The following is a 20,638-nucleotide window of genomic DNA, read 5'->3' on the forward strand; positions in this document are numbered from 1 at the left end:
GCCTTTATAGTCCCGTACGAGTTTTTGACAGTGTTATAAGGGCATGGAGCATTTGAAAACAACCTGAGTCATCATAGTCCTTTGAGAGTGGACGGACTAGACCAATGGTAACATGTGGAGACAGGTGGAACAACGTGATTTACGTGTAAGGCCTTTATTAGGCAGTTAATAGCCATGTTACAGTCTTTATAGCCCTGAACATGTAGTTGACGGTGTTATAACGCCATGGTGTAATGGCAAACGAATTAGGCGGTATAGTCGAATAAGAGTGAAAGGGCTAGACCAATGGTAACCTCCGCAGTCACGTGGAACCACGTAATTTACGTGTAAGGCCTTTATTACGCGGTTAAAAGACATATTACAGCCTTTATAGACCTGTACGAGTATTTCACGAAGTTATAAGGCCAAGGAGCAATGAGAAACGACTTGGGACATCGTAGTCCATTGAGAGTGGAAGGACTAGACCAATGGTAACTTCCGCAGACACGTGAAACAACGTGATTTACGTCTAAGGCTCTTATTATGCGGTTAAAAGCCATGTTACAGTCTTTATGAATCTCTACGAGTACTTGACGGTGTTTTAAGGCAATGGAGCATTGCAAAACGACTTGGGACGTCGTAGCCCATTGAGAGTGGAAGGACTACACCAATGGTAAAATCCGCAGACACGTGCAGTCACGTGAATTACATGTAAGGAAATTATTAGGCAGCGAAAGGCCATAAAACATCCTTTAGAGACGGGTACATGTAGTTGGCGGTTATATTACGCCATGGTGAAATGGAAAACGAATTGGGACGTCATAGTCGAGTGAGAGTTAAAGGACTAGACCAATGGTAACCTCCGCAGACACGTGAAACCACGTGATTTACGTCTAAGGCCTTTATTACGCAGTTAATGGCCATGTTACAGTCTTTATAAACCTGTACGATTATTTCACGAAGTTATAAGGCCATGTAGCATTGCAAAACGACTTGGGACGTCGTAGTCCATTGAGAGTGGAAGGACTAGACCAATGGTAACCTCCGCAGACACGTGAATCCACGTGATTTACGTCTAAGGCTCTTATTACGCGGTTAAAAGCCATGTTACAGTCTTTATGAACCTATACGAGTATTTGATGGTATTATAAGGCCATGGAGCATTGGAAAACGACCTGAGACGTAGGAGTCCATTGAGAGTGGAAGGTCTAGACCAATGGTAACCTGTGGAGACAGGTGGAACCACGTGATTTACGTGTTAGGCGTTTATTAGGCAGTTAATAGCCATGTTACAGTCTTTATAGCCCTGAACATGTAGTTGACGGTGTTATAACGCCATGGTGTAATGGCAAACGAATTAGGCGGTATAGTCGAATAAGAGTGAAAGGGCTAGACCAATGGTAACCTCCGCAGTCACGTGGAACCACGTGATTTACGTCTAAGGCTCTTATTACGCGGTTTAAAGCCATGTTACAGTCTTTATGAACCTGTACGAGTATTTGACGGTGTTATAAGGCCATGGAGCATTGTAAAAAACAACCTGAGACGTCGGAGTCCATTGAGAGTGGAAGGACTAGACCAATGGTAACCTGTGGAGACAGGTGAAACCACGTGATTAACGTGTAAGGCCTTTATTGCGCAGTTAAAGGCCATGTTACAGTCTTTATTACGATTATTTCACGAAGTTATAAGGCCATGTAGCATTGCAAAACGACTTGGGACGTCGTAGTCCATTGAGAGTGGAAGGACTAGGCCAATGGTAACCTCCGCAGTCACGTGGAATCACGTAATTTACGTGTAAGGCCTTTATTACGCGGTTAAAAGACATATTACAGCCTTTATAGACCTGTACGAGTATTTCACGAAGTTATAAGGCCATGGAGCATTGGAAAACGACCTGAGACGTCGGAGTCCATTGAGAGTGGAAGGTCTAGACCAATGGTAACCTGTGGAGACAGGTGGAACCACGTGATTTACGTGTAAGGCCTTTATTACGCAGTTAAAAGCCATGTTACAGTCTTTATAGTCCCGTACGAGTTTTTGCCAGTGTTATAAGGCCATGGAGCATTGGAAAACGACCTGAGACGTCGGAGTCCATTGAGAGTGGAAGGTCTAGACCAATAGTAACCTGTGGAGACAGGTGGAACCACGTGATTTACGTGTAAGGCCTTTTGTTAGGCAGTTAATAGCCATGTTACAGTCTTTATAGCCCTGAACATGTAGTTGACGGTGTTATAACGCCATGGTGTAATGGCAAACGAATTAGGCGGTATAGTCGAATAAGAGTGAAAGGGCTAGACCAATGGTAACCTCCGCAGTCACGTGGAACCACGTAATTTACGTGTAAGGCCTTTATTACGCGGTTAAAAGACATATTACAGCCTTTATAGACCTGTACGAGTATTTCACGAAGTTATAAGGCCAAGGAGCAATGAAAAACGACTTGGGACGTCGTAGTCCATTGAGAGTGGAAGGACTAGACCAATGGTAACTTCCGCAGACACGTGAAACAACGTGATTTACGTCTAAGGCTCTTATTACGCGGTTAAAAGCCATGTTACAGTCTTTATGAACCTCTACGAGTACTTGACGGTGTTTTGAGGCAATGGAGCATTGCAAAACGACTTGGGACGTCGTAGCCCATTGAGAGTGGAAGGACTACACCAATGGTAAAATCCGCAGACACGTGCATTCACGTGAATTACATGTAAGGCCATTATTAGGCAGCGAAAGGTCATAAAACATCCTTTAGAGACGGGTACATGTAGTTGGCGGTTATATTACGCCATGGTGCAATGGAAAACGAATTGGGGCGTCATAGTCGAGTGAGAGTTGAAGGACTGGACCAATGGTAACCTGTGGAGACAGGTGAAACCACTGATTTACGTGTAAGGCCTTTATTACGCAGTTAAAGGCCATGTTACAGTCTTTATAGACCTGTACGATTATTTCACGAAGTTATAAGACCATGTAGCATTGCAAAACGACTTGGGACGTCATCGTTGAGTAAGAGTGGAAGGACTAGACCAATGGTAACCTCCGCAGACACGTGGAACCACGTAATTTACGTGTAAGGCCTTTATTACGCGGTTAAAAGACATATTATAGCCTTTATAGACCTGTACGAGTATTTCACGAAGTTATAAGGCCATGGAGCAATGGAAAACGACTTGAGACCTCGTAGTCCATTGAGGTTTAAAGGACTAGACCAATGGTAAAATGTGGAGACAGGTGGAACCACGTGATTTGCGTGTAAGGCCTTTATTACGCGGTTAAAAGACATATTACAGCCTTTATAGACCTGTACGAGTATTTCACGAAGTTATAAGGCTATGGAGCAATGGAAAACGAATTGAGACCTCGTAGTCCATTGAGGGTTAAAGGACTAGACCAATGGTAAAATGTGGAGACAGGTGGAACCACGTGATTTATGTGTAAGGCCTTTATTACGCGGGTAAAAGCCATTTTACAGTCTTTATAGACCTGTACGATTATTTCACGAAGTTATAAGACCATGTAGCATTGCAAAACGACTTGGGACGTCATCGTTGAGCAAGAGTGGAAGGACTAGACCAATGTTAACCTCCGCAGACACGTGGAACCACGTAATTTACGTGTAAGGCCTTTATTACGCGGTTAAAAGACATATTACAGCCTTTATAGACCTGTACGAGTATTTCACGAAGTTATAAGGCCATGGAGCATTGTAAAAAACGACCTGAGACGTCGGAGTCCATTGAGAGTGGAAGGACTAGACCAATGGTAACCTGTGGAGACAGGTGAAACCACGTGACTTGCGTGTAAGGCCTTTATTACGCGGTTAAAAGACATATTACAGCCTTTATAGACCTGTACGAGTATTTCACGAAGTTATAAGGCCATGGAGCAATGGAAAACGACTTGAGACCTCGTAGTCCATTGATGGTTAAAGGACTAGACCAATGGTAAAATGTGGAGACAGGTGGAACCACGTGATTTATGTGTAAGGCCTTTATTACGCGGGTAAAAGCCATGTTACAGTCTTTATAGTCCCGTACGAGTTTTTGAGAGTGTTATAAGAGCATGGAGCATTGGAAAACAACCTGGGTCATCATAGTCCTTTGAGAGTGGACGGACTAGACCAATGGTAACCTGTGGAGACAGGTGGAACAACGTCATTTACGTGTAAGGCCTTTATTAGGCAGTCAATAGCCATGTTACAGTCTTTATAGCCCTGAACATGTAGTTGACGGTGTTATAACGCCATGGTGTAATGGCAAACGAATTAGGCGGTATAGTCGAATAAGAGTGAAAGGGCTAGACCAATGGTAACCTCCGCAGTCACGTGGAACCATGTAATTTACGTGTAATGCCTTTATTACGCGGTTAAAAGACATAATACAGCCTTTATAGTCCCGTACGAGTTTTTGACAGTGTTATAAGGGCATGGAGCATTTGAAAACAACCTGAGTCATCATAGTCCTTTAAGAGTGGACGGACTAGACCAATGGTAACATGTGGAGACAGGTGGAACAACGTGATTTACGTGTAAGGCCTTTATTAGGCAGTTAATAGCCATGTTACAGTCTTTATAGCCCTGAACATGTAGTTGACGGTGTTATAACGCCATGTTGTAATGGCAAACGAATTAGGCGGTATAGTCGAATAAGAGTGAAAGGGCTAGACCAATGGTAACCTCCGCAGTCACGTGGAACCACGTAATTTACGTGTAAGGCCTTTATTACGCGGTTAAAAGACATATTACAGCCTTTATAGACCTGTACGAGTATTTCACGAAGTTATAAGGCCAAGGAGCAATGAAAAACGACTTGGGACGTCGTAGTCCATTGAGAGTGGAAGGACTAGACCAATGGTAACTTCCGCAGATACGTGAAACAACGTGATTTACGTCTAAGGCTCTTATTATGCGGTTAAAAGCCATGTTACAGTCTTTATGAATCTCTACGAGTACTTGACGGTGTTTTAAGGCAATGGAGCATTGCAAAACGACTTGGGACGTCGTAGCCCATTGAGAGTGGAAGGACTACACCAATGGTAAAATCCGCAGACACGTGCAGTCACGTGAATTACATGTAAGGAAATTATTAGGCAGCGAAAGGCCATAAAACATCCTTTAGAGACGGGTACATGTAGTTGGCGGTTATATTACGCCATGGTGAAATGGAAAACGAATTGGGACGTCATAGTCGAGTGAGAGTTAAAGGACTAGACCAATGGTAACCTCCGCAGACACGTGAAACGACGTGATTTACGTCTAAGGCCTTTATTACGCAGTTAAAGGCCATGTTACAGTCTTTATAGACCTGTACGATTATTTCACGAAGTTATAAGACCATGTAGCATTGCAAAAAGACTTGGGACGTCATCGTTGAGTAAGAGTGGAAGGACTAGACCAATGGTAACCTCCGCAGACACGTGGAACCACGTAATTTACGTGTAAGGCCTTTATTACGCGGTTAAAAGACATATTATAGCCTTTATAGACCTGTACGAGTATTTCACGAAGTTATAAGGCCATGGAGCAATGGAAAACGACTTGAGACCTCGTAGTCCATTGAGGTTTAAAGGACTAGACCAATGGTAAAATGTGGAGACAGGTGGAACCACGTGATTTGCGTGTAAGGCCTTTATTACGCGGTTAAAAGACATATTACAGCCTTTATAGACCTGTACGAGTATTTCACGAAGTTATAAGGCTATGGAGCAATGGAAAACGACTTGAGACCTCGTAGTCCATTGAGGGTTAAAGGACTAGACCAATGGTAAAATGTGGAGACAGGTGGAACCACGTGATTTATGTGTAAGGCCTTTATTACGGGGGTAAAAGCCATTTTACAGTCTTTATAGACCTGTACGATTATTTCACGAAGTTATAAGACCATGTAGCATTGCAAAACGACTTGGGACGTCATCGTTGAGCAAGAGTGGAAGGACTAGACCAATGTTAACCTCCGCAGACACGTGGAACCACGTAATTTACGTGTAAGGCCTTTATTACGCGGTTAAAAGACATATTACAGCCTTTATAGACCTGTACGAGTATTTCACGAAGTTATAAGGCCATGGAGCATTGTAAAAAACGACCTGAGACGTCGGAGTCCATTGAGAGTGGAAGGACTAGACCAATGGTAACCTGTGGAGACAGGTGAAACCACGTGATTTGCGTGTAAGGCCTTTATTACGCGGTTAAAAGACATATTACAGCCTTTATAGACCTGTACGAGTATTTCACGAAGTTATAAGGCCATGGAGCAATGGAAAACGACTTGAGACCTCGTAGTCCATTGATGGTTAAAGGACTAGACCAATGGTAAAATGTGGAGACAGGTGGAACCACGTGATTTATGTGTAAGGCCTTTATTACGCGGGTAAAAGCCATGTTACAGTCTTTATAGACCTGTACGATTATTTCACGAAGTTATAAGGGCATGGAGCATTGCAAAACGACTTAGGACGTCATCGTTGAGTAAGAGTGGAAGGACTAGACCAATGGTAACCTCCGCAGACACGTGAAACCACGTGATTTACGTCTAAGGCTCTTATTACGCGGTTAAAGGCCATGTTACAGCCTTTATGAACCTCTACGAGTACTTGACGGTGTTATAAGGCCATGGAGCATTGGAAAACGACCTGAGACGTCGGAGTCCATTGAGAGTGGAAGGTCTAGACCAATGGTAACCTGTGGAGACAGGTGGAACCACGTGATTTACGTGTAAGGCCGTTATTACGCAGTTAAAAGCCATGTTACAGTCTTTATAGTCCCGTACGAGTTTTTGAGAGTGTTATAAGGGCATGGAGCATTGGAAAACAACCTGGGTCATCATAGTCCTTTGAGAGTGGACGGACTAGACCAATGGTAACCTGTGGAGACAGGTGGAACAACGTCATTTACGTGTAAGGCCTTTATTAGGCAGTCAATAGCCATGTTACAGTCTTTATATCCCTGAACATGTAGTTGACGGTGTTATAACGCCATGGTGTAATGGCAAACGAATTAGGCGGTATAGTCGAATAAGAGTGAAAGGGCTAGACCAATGGTAACCTCCGCAGTCACGTGAAACCACGTAATTTACGTGTAAGGCCTTTATTACGCGGTTAAAAGACATATTACAGCCTTTATAGACCTGTACGAGTATTTCACGAAGTTATAAGGCCATGGAGCATTGTAAAAAACGACCTGAGACGTCGGAGTCCATTGAGAGTGGAAGGACTAGACCAATGGTAACCTGTGGAGACAGGTGAAACCACGTGACTTGCGTGTAAGGCCTTTATTACGCGGTTAAAAGACATATTACAGCCTTTATAGACCTGTACGAGTATTTCACGAAGTTATAAGGCCATGGAGCAATGGAAAACGACTTGAGACCTCGTAGTCCATTGATGGTTAAAGGACTAGACCAATGGTAAAATGTGGAGACAGGTGGAACCACGTGATTTATGTGTAAGGCCTTTATTACGCGGGTAAAAGCCATGTTACAGTCTTTATAGTCCCGTACGAGTTTTTGAGAGTGTTATAAGAGCATGGAGCATTGGAAAACAACCTGGGTCATCATAGTCCTTTGAGAGTGGACGGACTAGACCAATGGTAACCTGTGGAGACAGGTGGAACAACGTCATTTACGTGTAAGGCCTTTATTAGGCAGTCAATAGCCATGTTACAGTCTTTATAGCCCTGAACATGTAGTTGACGGTGTTATAACGCCATGGTGTAATGGCAAACGAATTAGGCGGTATAGTCGAATAAGAGTGAAAGGGCTAGACCAATGGTAACCTCCGCAGTCACGTGGAACCATGTAATTTACGTGTAATGCCTTTATTACGCGGTTAAAAGACATAATACAGCCTTTATAGTCCCGTACGAGTTTTTGACAGTGTTATAAGGGCATGGAGCATTTGAAAACAACCTGAGTCATCATAGTCCTTTAAGAGTGGACGGACTAGACCAATGGTAACATGTGGAGACAGGTGGAACAACGTGATTTACGTGTAAGGCCTTTATTAGGCAGTTAATAGCCATGTTACAGTCTTTATAGCCCTGAACATGTAGTTGACGGTGTTATAACGCCATGGTGTAATGGCAAACGAATTAGGCGGTATAGTCGAATAAGAGTGAAAGGGCTAGACCAATGGTAACCTCCGCAGTCACGTGGAACCACGTAATTTACGTGTAAGGCCTTTATTACGCGGTTAAAAGACATATTACAGCCTTTATAGACCTGTACGAGTATTTCACGAAGTTATAAGGCCAAGGAGCAATGAAAAACGACTTGGGACGTCGTAGTCCATTGAGAGTGGAAGGACTAGACCAATGGTAACTTCCGCAGATACGTGAAACAACGTGATTTACGTCTAAGGCTCTTATTATGCGGTTAAAAGCCATGTTACAGTCTTTATGAATCTCTACGAGTACTTGACGGTGTTTTAAGGCAATGGAGCATTGCAAAACGACTTGGGACGTCGTAGCCCATTGAGAGTGGAAGGACTACACCAATGGTAAAATCCGCAGACACGTGCAGTCACGTGAATTACATGTAAGGAAATTATTAGGCAGCGAAAGGCCATAAAACATCCTTTAGAGACGGGTACATGTAGTTGGCGGTTATATTACGCCATGGTGAAATGGAAAACGAATTGGGACGTCATAGTCGAGTGAGAGTTAAAGGACTAGACCAATGGTAACCTCCGCAGACACGTGAAACGACGTGATTTACGTCTAAGGCCTTTATTACGCAGTTAAAGGCCATGTTACAGTCTTTATAGACCTGTACGATTATTTCACGAAGTTATAAGACCATGTAGCATTGCAAAAAGACTTGGGACGTCATCGTTGAGTAAGAGTGGAAGGACTAGACCAATGGTAACCTCCGCAGACACGTGGAACCACGTAATTTACGTGTAAGGCCTTTATTACGCGGTTAAAAGACATATTATAGCCTTTATAGACCTGTACGAGTATTTCACGAAGTTATAAGGCCATGGAGCAATGGAAAACGACTTGAGACCTCGTAGTCCATTGAGGTTTAAAGGACTAGACCAATGGTAAAATGTGGAGACAGGTGGAACCACGTGATTTGCGTGTAAGGCCTTTATTACGCGGTTAAAAGACATATTACAGCCTTTATAGACCTGTACGAGTATTTCACGAAGTTATAAGGCTATGGAGCAATGGAAAACGACTTGAGACCTCGTAGTCCATTGAGGGTTAAAGGACTAGACCAATGGTAAAATGTGGAGACAGGTGGAACCACGTGATTTATGTGTAAGGCCTTTATTACGGGGGTAAAAGCCATTTTACAGTCTTTATAGACCTGTACGATTATTTCACGAAGTTATAAGACCATGTAGCATTGCAAAACGACTTGGGACGTCATCGTTGAGCAAGAGTGGAAGGACTAGACCAATGTTAACCTCCGCAGACACGTGGAACCACGTAATTTACGTGTAAGGCCTTTATTACGCGGTTAAAAGACATATTACAGCCTTTATAGACCTGTACGAGTATTTCACGAAGTTATAAGGCCATGGAGCATTGTAAAAAACGACCTGAGACGTCGGAGTCCATTGAGAGTGGAAGGACTAGACCAATGGTAACCTGTGGAGACAGGTGAAACCACGTGATTTGCGTGTAAGGCCTTTATTACGCGGTTAAAAGACATATTACAGCCTTTATAGACCTGTACGAGTATTTCACGAAGTTATAAGGCCATGGAGCAATGGAAAACGACTTGAGACCTCGTAGTCCATTGATGGTTAAAGGACTAGACCAATGGTAAAATGTGGAGACAGGTGGAACCACGTGATTTATGTGTAAGGCCTTTATTACGCGGGTAAAAGCCATGTTACAGTCTTTATAGACCTGTACGATTATTTCACGAAGTTATAAGGGCATGGAGCATTGCAAAACGACTTAGGACGTCATCGTTGAGTAAGAGTGGAAGGACTAGACCAATGGTAACCTCCGCAGACACGTGAAACCACGTGATTTACGTCTAAGGCTCTTATTACGCGGTTAAAGGCCATGTTACAGCCTTTATGAACCTCTACGAGTACTTGACGGTGTTATAAGGCCATGGAGCATTGGAAAACGACCTGAGACGTCGGAGTCCATTGAGAGTGGAAGGTCTAGACCAATGGTAACCTGTGGAGACAGGTGGAACCACGTGATTTACGTGTAAGGCCGTTATTACGCAGTTAAAAGCCATGTTACAGTCTTTATAGTCCCGTACGAGTTTTTGAGAGTGTTATAAGGGCATGGAGCATTGGAAAACAACCTGGGTCATCATAGTCCTTTGAGAGTGGACGGACTAGACCAATGGTAACCTGTGGAGACAGGTGGAACAACGTCATTTACGTGTAAGGCCTTTATTAGGCAGTCAATAGCCATGTTACAGTCTTTATATCCCTGAACATGTAGTTGACGGTGTTATAACGCCATGGTGTAATGGCAAACGAATTAGGCGGTATAGTCGAATAAGAGTGAAAGGGCTAGACCAATGGTAACCTCCGCAGTCACGTGAAACCATGTAATTTACGTGTAATGCCTTTATTACGCGGTTAAAAGACATAATACAGCCTTTATAGTCCCGTACGAGTTTTTGACAGTGTTATAAGGGCATGGAGCATTTGAAAACAACCTGAGTCATCATAGTCCTTTGAGAGTGGACGGACTAGACCAATGGTAACATGTGGAGACAGGTGGAACAACGTGATTTACGTGTAAGGCCTTTATTAGGCAGTTAATAGCCATGTTACAGTCTTTATAGCCCTGAACATGTAGTTGACGGTGTTATAACGCCATGGTGTAATGGCAAACGAATTAGGCGGTATAGTCGAATAAGAGTGAAAGGGCTAGACCAATGGTAACCTCCGCAGTCACGTGGAACCACGTAATTTACGTGTAAGGCCTTTACTACGCGGTTAAAAGACATATTACAGCCTTTATAGACCTGTACGAGTATTTCACGAAGTTATAAGGCCAAGGAGCAATGAAAAACGACTTGGGACGTCGTAGTCCATTGAGAGTGGAAGGACTAGACCAATGGTAACTTCCGCAGACACGTGAAACAACGTGATTTACGTCTAAGGCTCTTATTATGCGGTTAAAAGCCATGTTACAGTCTTTATGAATCTCTACGAGTACTTGACGGTGTTTTAAGGCAATGGAGCATTGCAAAACGACTTGGGACGTCGTAGCCCAATGAGAGTGGAAGGACTACACCAATGGTAAAATCCGCAGACACGTGCAGTCACGTGAATTACATGTAAGGAAATTATTAGGCAGCGAAAGGCCATAAAACATCCTTTAGAGACGGGTACATGTAGTTGGCGGTTATATTACGCCATGGTGAAATGGAAAACGAATTGGGACGTCATAGTCGAGTGAGAGTTAAAGGACCAGACCAATGGTAACCTCCGCAGACACGTGAAACCACGTGATTTACGTCTAAGGCCTTTATTACGCAGTTAATGGCCATGTTACAGTCTTTATAAACCTGTACGATTATTTCACGAAGTTATAAGGCCATGTAGCATTGCAAAACGACTTGGGACGTCGTAGTCCATTGAGAGTGGAAGGACTAGACCAATGGTAACCTCCGCAGACACGTGAATCCACGTGATTTACGTCTAAGGCTCTTATTACGCGGTTAAAAGCCATGTTACAGTCTTTATGAACCTGTACGAGTATTTGATGGTGTTATAAGGCCATGGAGCATTGGAAAACGACCTGAGACGTAGGAGTCCATTGAGAGTGGAAGGTCTAGACCAATGGTAACCTGTGGAGACAGGTGGAACCACGTGATTTACGTGTAAGGCGTTTATTAGGCAGTTAATAGCCATGTTACAGTCTTTATAGCCCTGAACATGTAGTTGACGGTGTTATAACGCCATGGTGTAATGGCAAACGAATTAGGCGGTATAGTCGAATAAGAGTGAAAGGGCTAGACCAATGGTAACCTCCGCAGTCACGTGGAACCACGTGATTTACGTCTAAGGCCTTTATTACGCGGTTAAAAGCCATGTTACAGTCTTTATGAACCTCTACGAGTACTTGACGGTGTTTTAAGGCAATGGAGCATTGCAAAACAACTTGGGACGTCGTAGCCCATTGAGAGTGGAAGGACTACACCAACGGTAAAATCCGCAGACACGTGCAGTCACGTGAATTACATGTAAGGCCATTATTAGGCAGCGAAAGGTCATAAAACATCCTTTAGAGACGGGTACATGTAGTTGGCGGTTATATTACGCCATGGTACAATGGAAAACGAATTGGGGCGTCATAGTCGAGTGAGAGTTGAAGGACTGGACCAATGGTAACCTCCGCAGACACGTGAAACCACGTGATTTACGTCTAAGGCCTTTATTACGCAGTTAATGGCCATGTTACAGTCTTTATAAACCTGTACGATTATTTCACGAAGTTATAAGGCCATGTAGCATTGCAAAACGACTTGGGACGTCGTAGTCCATTGAGAGTGGAAGGACTAGACCAATGGTAACCTCCGCAGACACGTGAATCCACGTGATTTACGTCTAAGGCTCTTATTACGCGGTTAAAATCCATGTTACAGTCTTTATGAACCTGTACGAGTATTTGACGGTGTTATAAGGCCATGGAGCATTGGAAAACGACCTGAGACGTAGGAGTCCATTGAGAGTGGAAGTTCTAGACCAATGGTAACCTGTGGAGACAGGTGGAACCACGTGATTTACGTGTAAGGCGTTTATTAGGCAGTTAATAGCCATGTTACAGTCTTTATAGCCCTGAACATATAGTTGACGGTGTTATAACGCCATGGTGTAATGGCAAACGAATTAGGCGGTATAGTCGAATAAGAGTGAAAGGGCTAGACCAATGGTAACCTCTGCAGTCACGTGGAACCACGTAATTTACGTGTAAGGCCTTTATTATGCGGTTCAAAGACATATTACAGCCTTTATAGAGCTGTACGAGTATTTCACAAAGTTATAAGGCCATGTAGCATTGCAAAACGACTTGGGACGTCGTAGTCCATTGAGAGTGGAAGGACTAGACCAATGGTAACATCTGCAGACACGTGAATCCACGTGATTTACGTCTAAGGCTCTTATTACGCGGTTAAAAGCCATGTTACAGTCTTTATGAACCTGTACGAGTATTTGAAGGTGTTATAAGGCAATGGAGCATTGGAAAACGACCTGAGACGTCGGAGTCCATTGAGAGTGGAAGGTCTAGACCAATGGTAACCTGTGGAGACAGGTGGAACCACGTGATTTACGTGTAAGGCCTTTATTAGGCAGTTAATAGCCATGTTACAGTCTTTATAGCCCTGAACATGTAGTTGACGGTGTTATAACGCAATGGTGTAATGGCAAACGAATTAGGCGGTATAGTCGAATAAGAGTGAAAGGGCTAGACCAATGGTAACCTCCGCAGTCACGTGGAACCACGTAATTTACGTGTAAGGCCTTTATTACGCGGTTAAAAGACATATTACAGCCTTTATAGACCTGTACGAGTATTTCACGAAGTTATAAGGCCAAGGAGCAATGAAAAACGACTTGGGACGTCGTAGTCCATTGAGGGTTAAGGGACTAGACCAATGGTAAAATGTGGAGACAGTGGAACCACGTGATTAACGTCTAAGGCTCTTATTACGCGGTTAAAAGCCATGTTACAGTCTTTATGAACCTCTACGAGTACTTGACGGTGATAAAAGGACATGGAGCATTGGAAAACGACCTGAGACGTCGGAGTCCATTGAGAGTGAAAGGTCTAGACCAATGGTAAAATGTGGAGACAGGTGGAACCACGTGATTTATGTGTAAGGCCTTTATTACGCGGTTAAAAGCCATGTTACAGTCTTTATGAACCTCTACGAGTACTTGACGGTGTTTTAAGGCAATGGAGCATTGCAAAACAACTTGGGACGTCGTAGCCCATTGAGAGTGGAAGGACTACACCAATGGTAAAATCCGCAGACACGTGCAGTCACGTGAATTACATGTAAGGCCATTATTAGGCAGCGAAAGGTCATAAAACATCCTTTAGAGACGGGTACATGTAGTTGGCGGTTATATTACGCCATGGTGCAATGGAAAACGAATTGGGGCGTCATAGTCGAGTGAGAGTTGAAGGACTGGACCAATGGTAACCTGTGGAGACAGGTGAAACCACTGATTTACGTGTAAGGCCTTTATTACGCAGTTAAAGGCCATGTTACAGTCTTTATAGACCTGTACGATTATTTCACGAAGTTATAAGACCATGTAGCATTGCAAAACGACTTGGGACGTCATCGTTGAGTAAGAGTGGAAGGACTAGGCCAATGGTAACCTCCGCAGACACGTGGAACCACGTAATTTACGTGTAAGGCCTTTATTACGCGGTTAAAAGACATATTATAGCCTTTATAGACCTGTACGAGTATTTCACGAAGTTATAAGGCCATGGAGCAATGGAAAACGACTTGAGACCTCGTAGTCCATTGAGGTTTAAAGGACTAGACCAATGGTAAAATGTGGAGACAGGTGGAACCACGTGATTTGCGTGTAAGGCCTTTATTACGCGGTTAAAAGACATATTACAGCCTTTATAGACCTGTACGAGTATTTCACAAAGTTATAAGGCTATGGAGCAATGGAAAACGACTTGAGACCTCGTAGTCCATTGAGGGTTAAAGGACTAGACCAATGGTAAAATGTGGAGACAGGTGGAACCACGTGATTTATGTGTAAGGCCTTTATTACGCGGGTAAAAGCCATTTTACAGTCTTTATAGACCTGTACGATTATTTCACGAAGTTATAAGACCATGTAGCATTGCAAAACGACTTGGGACGTCATCGTTGAGCAAGAGTGGAAGGACTAGACCAATGTTAACCTCCGCAGACACGTGGAACCACGTAATTTACGTGTAAGGCCTTTATTACGCGGTTAAAAGACATATTACAGCCTTTATAGACCTGTACGAGTATTTCACGAAGTTATAAGGCCATGGAGCATTGTAAAAAACGACCTGAGACGTCGGAGTCCATTGAGAGTGGAAGGACTAGACCAATGGTAACCTGTGGAGACAGGTGAAACCACGTGATTTGCGTGTAAGGCCTTTATTACGCGGTTAAAAGACATATTACAGCCTTTATAGACCTGTACGAGTATTTCACGAAGTTATAAGGCCATGGAGCAATGGAAAACGACTTGAGACCTCGTAGTCCATTGATGGTTAAAGGACTAGACCAATGGTAAAATGTGGAGACAGGTGGAACCACGTGATTTATGTGTAAGGCCTTTATTACGCGGGTAAAAGCCATGTTACAGTCTTTATAGACCTGTACGATTATTTCACGAAGTTATAAGGGCATGGAGCATTGCAAAACGACTTAGGACGTCATCGTTGAGTAAGAGTGGAAGGACTAGACCAATGGTAACCTCCGCAGACACGTGAAACCACGTGATTTACGTCTAAGGCTCTTATTACGCGGTTAAAGGCCATGTTACAGCCTTTATGAACCTCTACGAGTACTTGACGGTGTTATAAGGCCATGGAGCATTGGAAAACGACCTGAGACGTCGGAGTCCATTGAGAGTGGAAGGTCTAGACCAATGGTAACCTGTGGAGACAGGTGGAACCACGTGATTTACGTGTAAGGCCGTTATTACGCAGTTAAAAGCCATGTTACAGTCTTTATAGCCCCGTACGAGTTTTTGAGAGTGTTATAAGGGCATGGAGCATTGGAAAACAACCTGGGTCATCATAGTCCTTTGAGAGTGGACGGACTAGACCAATGGTAACCTGTGGAGACAGGTGGAACAACGTCATTTACGTGTAAGGCCTTTATTAGGCAGTCAATAGCCATGTTACAGTCTTTATAGCCCTGAACATGTAGTTGACGGTGTTATAACGCCATGGTGTAATGGCAAACGAATTAGGCGGTATAGTCGCATAAGAGTGACAGGGCTAGACCAATGGTAACCTCCGCAGTCACGTGAAACCATGTAATTTACGTGTAATGCCTTTATTACGCGGTTAAAAGACATAATACAGCCTTTATAGTCCCGTACGAGTTTTTGACAGTGTTATAAGGGCATGGAGCATTTGAAAACAACCTGAGTCATCATAGTCCTTTGAGAGTGGACGGACTAGACCAATGGTAACATGTGGAGACAGGTGGAACAACGTGATTTACGTGTAAGGCCTTTATTAGGCAGTTAATAGCCATGTTACAGTCTTTATAGCCCTGAACATGTAGTTGACGGTGTTATAACGCCATGGTGTAATGGCAAACGAATTAGGCGGTATAGTCGAATAAGAGTGAAAGGGCTAGACCAATGGTAACCTCTGCAGTCACGTGGAACCACGTAATTTACGTGTAAGGCCTTTATTACGCGGTTAAAAGACATATTACAGCCTTTATAGACCTGTACGAGTATTTCACGAAGTTATAAGGCCAAGGAGCAATGAGAAACGACTTGGGACATCGTAGTCCATTGAGAGTGGAAGGACTAGACCAATGGTAACTTCCGCAGACACGTGAAACAACGTGATTTACGTCTAAGGCTCTTATTATGCGGTTAAAAGCCATGTTACAGTCTTTATGAATCTCTACGAGTACTTGACGGTGTTTTAAGGCAATGGAGCATTGCAAAACGACTTGGGACGTCGTAGCCCATTGAGAGTGGAAGGACTACACCAATGGTAAAATCCGCAGACACGTGCAGTCACGTGAATTACATGTAAGGAAATTATTAGGCAGCGAAAGGCCATAAAACATCCTTTAGAGACGGGTACATGTAGTTGGCGGTTATATTACGCCATGGTGAAATGGAAAACGAATTGGGACGTCATAGTCGAGTGAGAGTTAAAGGACTAGACCAATGGTAACCTCCGCAGACACGTGAAACCACGTGATTTACGTCTAAGGCCTTTATTACGCAGTTAATGGCCATGTTACAGTCTTTATAAACCTGTACGATTATTTCACGAAGTTATAAGGCCATGTAGCATTGCAAAACGACTTGGGACGTCGTAGTCCATTGAGAGTGGAAGGACTAGACCAATGGTAACCTCCGCAGACACGTGAATCCACGTGATTTACGTCTAAGGCTCTTATTACGCGGTTAAAAGCCATGTTACAGTCTTTATGAACCTATACGAGTATTTGATGGTATTATAAGGCCATGGAGCATTGGAAAACGACCTGAGACGTAGGAGTCCATTGAGAGTGGAAGGTCTAGACCAATGGTAACCTGTGGAGACAGGTGGAACCACGTGATTTACGTGTTAGGCGTTTATTAGGCAGTTAATAGCCATGTTACAGTCTTTATAGCCATGAACATGTAGTTGACGGTGTTATAACGCCATGGTGTAATGGCAAACGAATTAGGCGGTATAGTCGAATAAGAGTGAAAGGGCTAGACCAATGGTAACCTCCGCAGTCACGTGGAACCACGTGATTTACGTCTAAGGCTCTTATTACGCGGTTTAAAGCCATGTTACAGTCTTTATGAACCTGTACGAGTATTTGACGGTGTTATAAGGCCATGGAGCATTGTAAAAAACAACCTGAGACGTCGGAGTCCATTGAGAGTGGAAGGACTAGACCAATGGTAACCTGTGGAGACAGGTGAAACCACGTGATTAACGTGTAAGGCCTTTATTGCGCAGTTAAAGGCCATGTTACAGTCTTTATTACGATTATTTCACGAAGTTATAAGGCCATGTAGCATTGCAAAACGACTTGGGACGTCGTAGTCCATTGAGAGTGGAAGGACTAGGCCAATGGTAACCTCCGCAGTCACGTGGAATCACGTAATTTACGTGTAAGGCCTTTATTACGCGGTTAAAAGACATATTACAGCCTTTATAGACCTGTACGAGTATTTCACGAAGTTATAAGGCCATGGAGCATTGGAAAACGACCTGAGACGTCGGAGTCCATTGAGAGTGGAAGGTCTAGACCAATGGTAACCTGTGGAGACAGGTGGAACCACGTGATTTACGTGTAAGGCCTTTATTACGCAGTTAAAAGCCATGTTACAGTCTTTATAGTCCCGTACGAGTTTTTGCCAGTGTTATAAGGCCATGGAGCATTGGAAAACGACCTGAGACGTCGGAGTCCATTGAGAGTGGAAGGTCTAGACCAATAGTAACCTGTGGAGACAGGTGGAACCACGTGATTTACGTGTAAGGCCTTTTGTTAGGCAGTTAATAGCCATGTTACAGTCTTTATAGCCCTGAACATGTAGTTGACGGTGTTATAACGCCATGGTGTAATGGCAAACGAATTAGGCGGTATAGTCGAATAAGAGTGAAAGGGCTAGACCAATGGTAACCTCCGCAGTCACGTGGAACCACGTAATTTACGTGTAAGGCCTTTATTACGCGGTTAAAAGACATATTACAGCCTTTATAGACCTGTACGAGTATTTCACGAAGTTATAAGGCCAAGGAGCAATGAAAAACGACTTGGGACGTCGTAGTCCATTGAGAGTGGAAGGACTAGACCAATGGTAACTTCCGCAGACACGTGAAACAACGTGATTTACGTCTAAGGCTCTTATTACGCGGTTAAAAGCCATGTTACAGTCTTTATGAACCTCTACGAGTACTTGACGGTGTTTTGAGGCAATGGAGCATTGCAAAACGACTTGGGACGTCGTAGCCCATTGAGAGTGGAAGGACTACACCAATGGTAAAATCCGCAGACACGTGCATTCACGTGAATTACATGTAAGGCCATTATTAGGCAGCGAAAGGTCATAAAACATCCTTTAGAGACGGGTACATGTAGTTGGCGGTTATATTACGCCATGGTGCAATGGAAAACGAATTGGGGCGTCATAGTCGAGTGAGAGTTGAAGGACTGGACCAATGGTAACCTGTGGAGACAGGTGAAACCACTGATTTACGTGTAAGGCCTTTATTACGCAGTTAAAGGCCATGTTACAGTCTTTATAGACCTGTACGATTATTTCACGAAGTTATAAGACCATGTAGCATTGCAAAACGACTTGGGACGTCATCGTTGAGTAAGAGTGGAAGGACTAGACCAATGGTAACCTCCGCAGACACGTGGAACCACGTAATTTACGTGTAAGGCCTTTATTACGCGGTTAAAAGACATATTATAGCCTTTATAGACCTGTACGAGTATTTCACGAAGTTATAAGGCCATGGAGCAATGGAAAACGACTTGAGACCTCGTAGTCCATTGAGGTTTAAAGGACTAGACCAATGGTAAAATGTGGAGACAGGTGGAACCACGTGATTTGCGTGTAAGGCCTTTATTACGCGGTTAAAAGACATATTACAGCCTTTATAGACCTGTACGAGTATTTCACGAAGTTATAAGGCTATGGAGCAATGGAAAACGAATTGAGACCTCGTAGTCCATTGAGGGTTAAAGGACTAGACCAATGGTAAAATGTGGAGACAGGTGGAACCACGTGATTTATGTGTAAGGCCTTTATTACGCGGGTAAAAGCCATTTTACAGTCTTTATAGACCTGTACGATTATTTCACGAAGTTATAAGACCATGTAGCATTGCAAAACGACTTGGGACGTCATCGTTGAGCAAGAGTGGAAGGACTAGACCAATGTTAACCTCCGCAGACACGTGGAACCACGTAATTTACGTGTAAGGCCTTTATTACGCGGTTAAAAGACATATTACAGCCTTTATAGACCTGTACGAGTATTTCACGAAGTTATAAGGCCATGGAGCATTGTAAAAAACGACCTGAGACGTCGGAGTCCATTGAGAGTGGAAGGACTAGACCAATGGTAACCTGTGGAGACAGGTGAAACCACGTGACTTGCGTGTAAGGCCTTTATTACGCGGTTAAAAGACATATTCCAGCCTTTATAGACCTGTACGAGTATTTCACGAAGTTATAAGGCCATGGAGCAATGGAAAACGACTTGAGACCTCGTAGTCCATTGATGGTTAAAGGACTAGACCAATGGTAAAATGTGGAGACAGGTGGAACCACGTGATTTATGTGTAAGGCCTTTATTACGCGGGTAAAAGCCATGTTACAGTCTTTATAGTCCCGTACGAGTTTTTGAGAGTGTTATAAGAGCATGGAGCATTGGAAAACAACCTGGGTCATCATAGTCCTTTGAGAGTGGACGGACTAGACCAATGGTAACCTGTGGAGACAGGTGGAACAACGTCATTTACGTGTAAGGCCTTTATTAGGCAGTCAATAGCCATGTTACAGTCTTTATAGCCCTGAACATGTAGTTGACGGTGTTATAACGCCATGGTGTAATGGCAAACGAATTAGGCGGTATAGTCGAATAAGAGTGAAAGGGCTAGACCAATGGTAACCTCCGCAGTCACGTGGAACCATGTAATTTACGTGTAATGCCTTTATTACGCGGTTAAAAGACATAATACAGCCTTTATAGTCCCGTACGAGTTTTTGACAGTGTTATAAGGGCATGGAGCATTTGAAAACAACCTGAGTCATCATAGTCCTTTAAGAGTGGACGGACTAGACCAATGGTAACATGTGGAGACAGGTGGAACAACGTGATTTACGTGTAAGGCCTTTATTAGGCAGTTAATAGCCATGTTACAGTCTTTATAGCCCTGAACATGTAGTTGACGGTGTTATAACGCCATGGTGTAATGGCAAACGAATTAGGCGGTATAGTCGAATAAGAGTGA

Source organism: Hydractinia symbiolongicarpus, chromosome 10, assembly GCF_029227915.1.
Source record: "Hydractinia symbiolongicarpus strain clone_291-10 chromosome 10, HSymV2.1, whole genome shotgun sequence".
Lineage (NCBI taxonomy): Eukaryota > Metazoa > Cnidaria > Hydrozoa > Anthoathecata > Hydractiniidae > Hydractinia > Hydractinia symbiolongicarpus.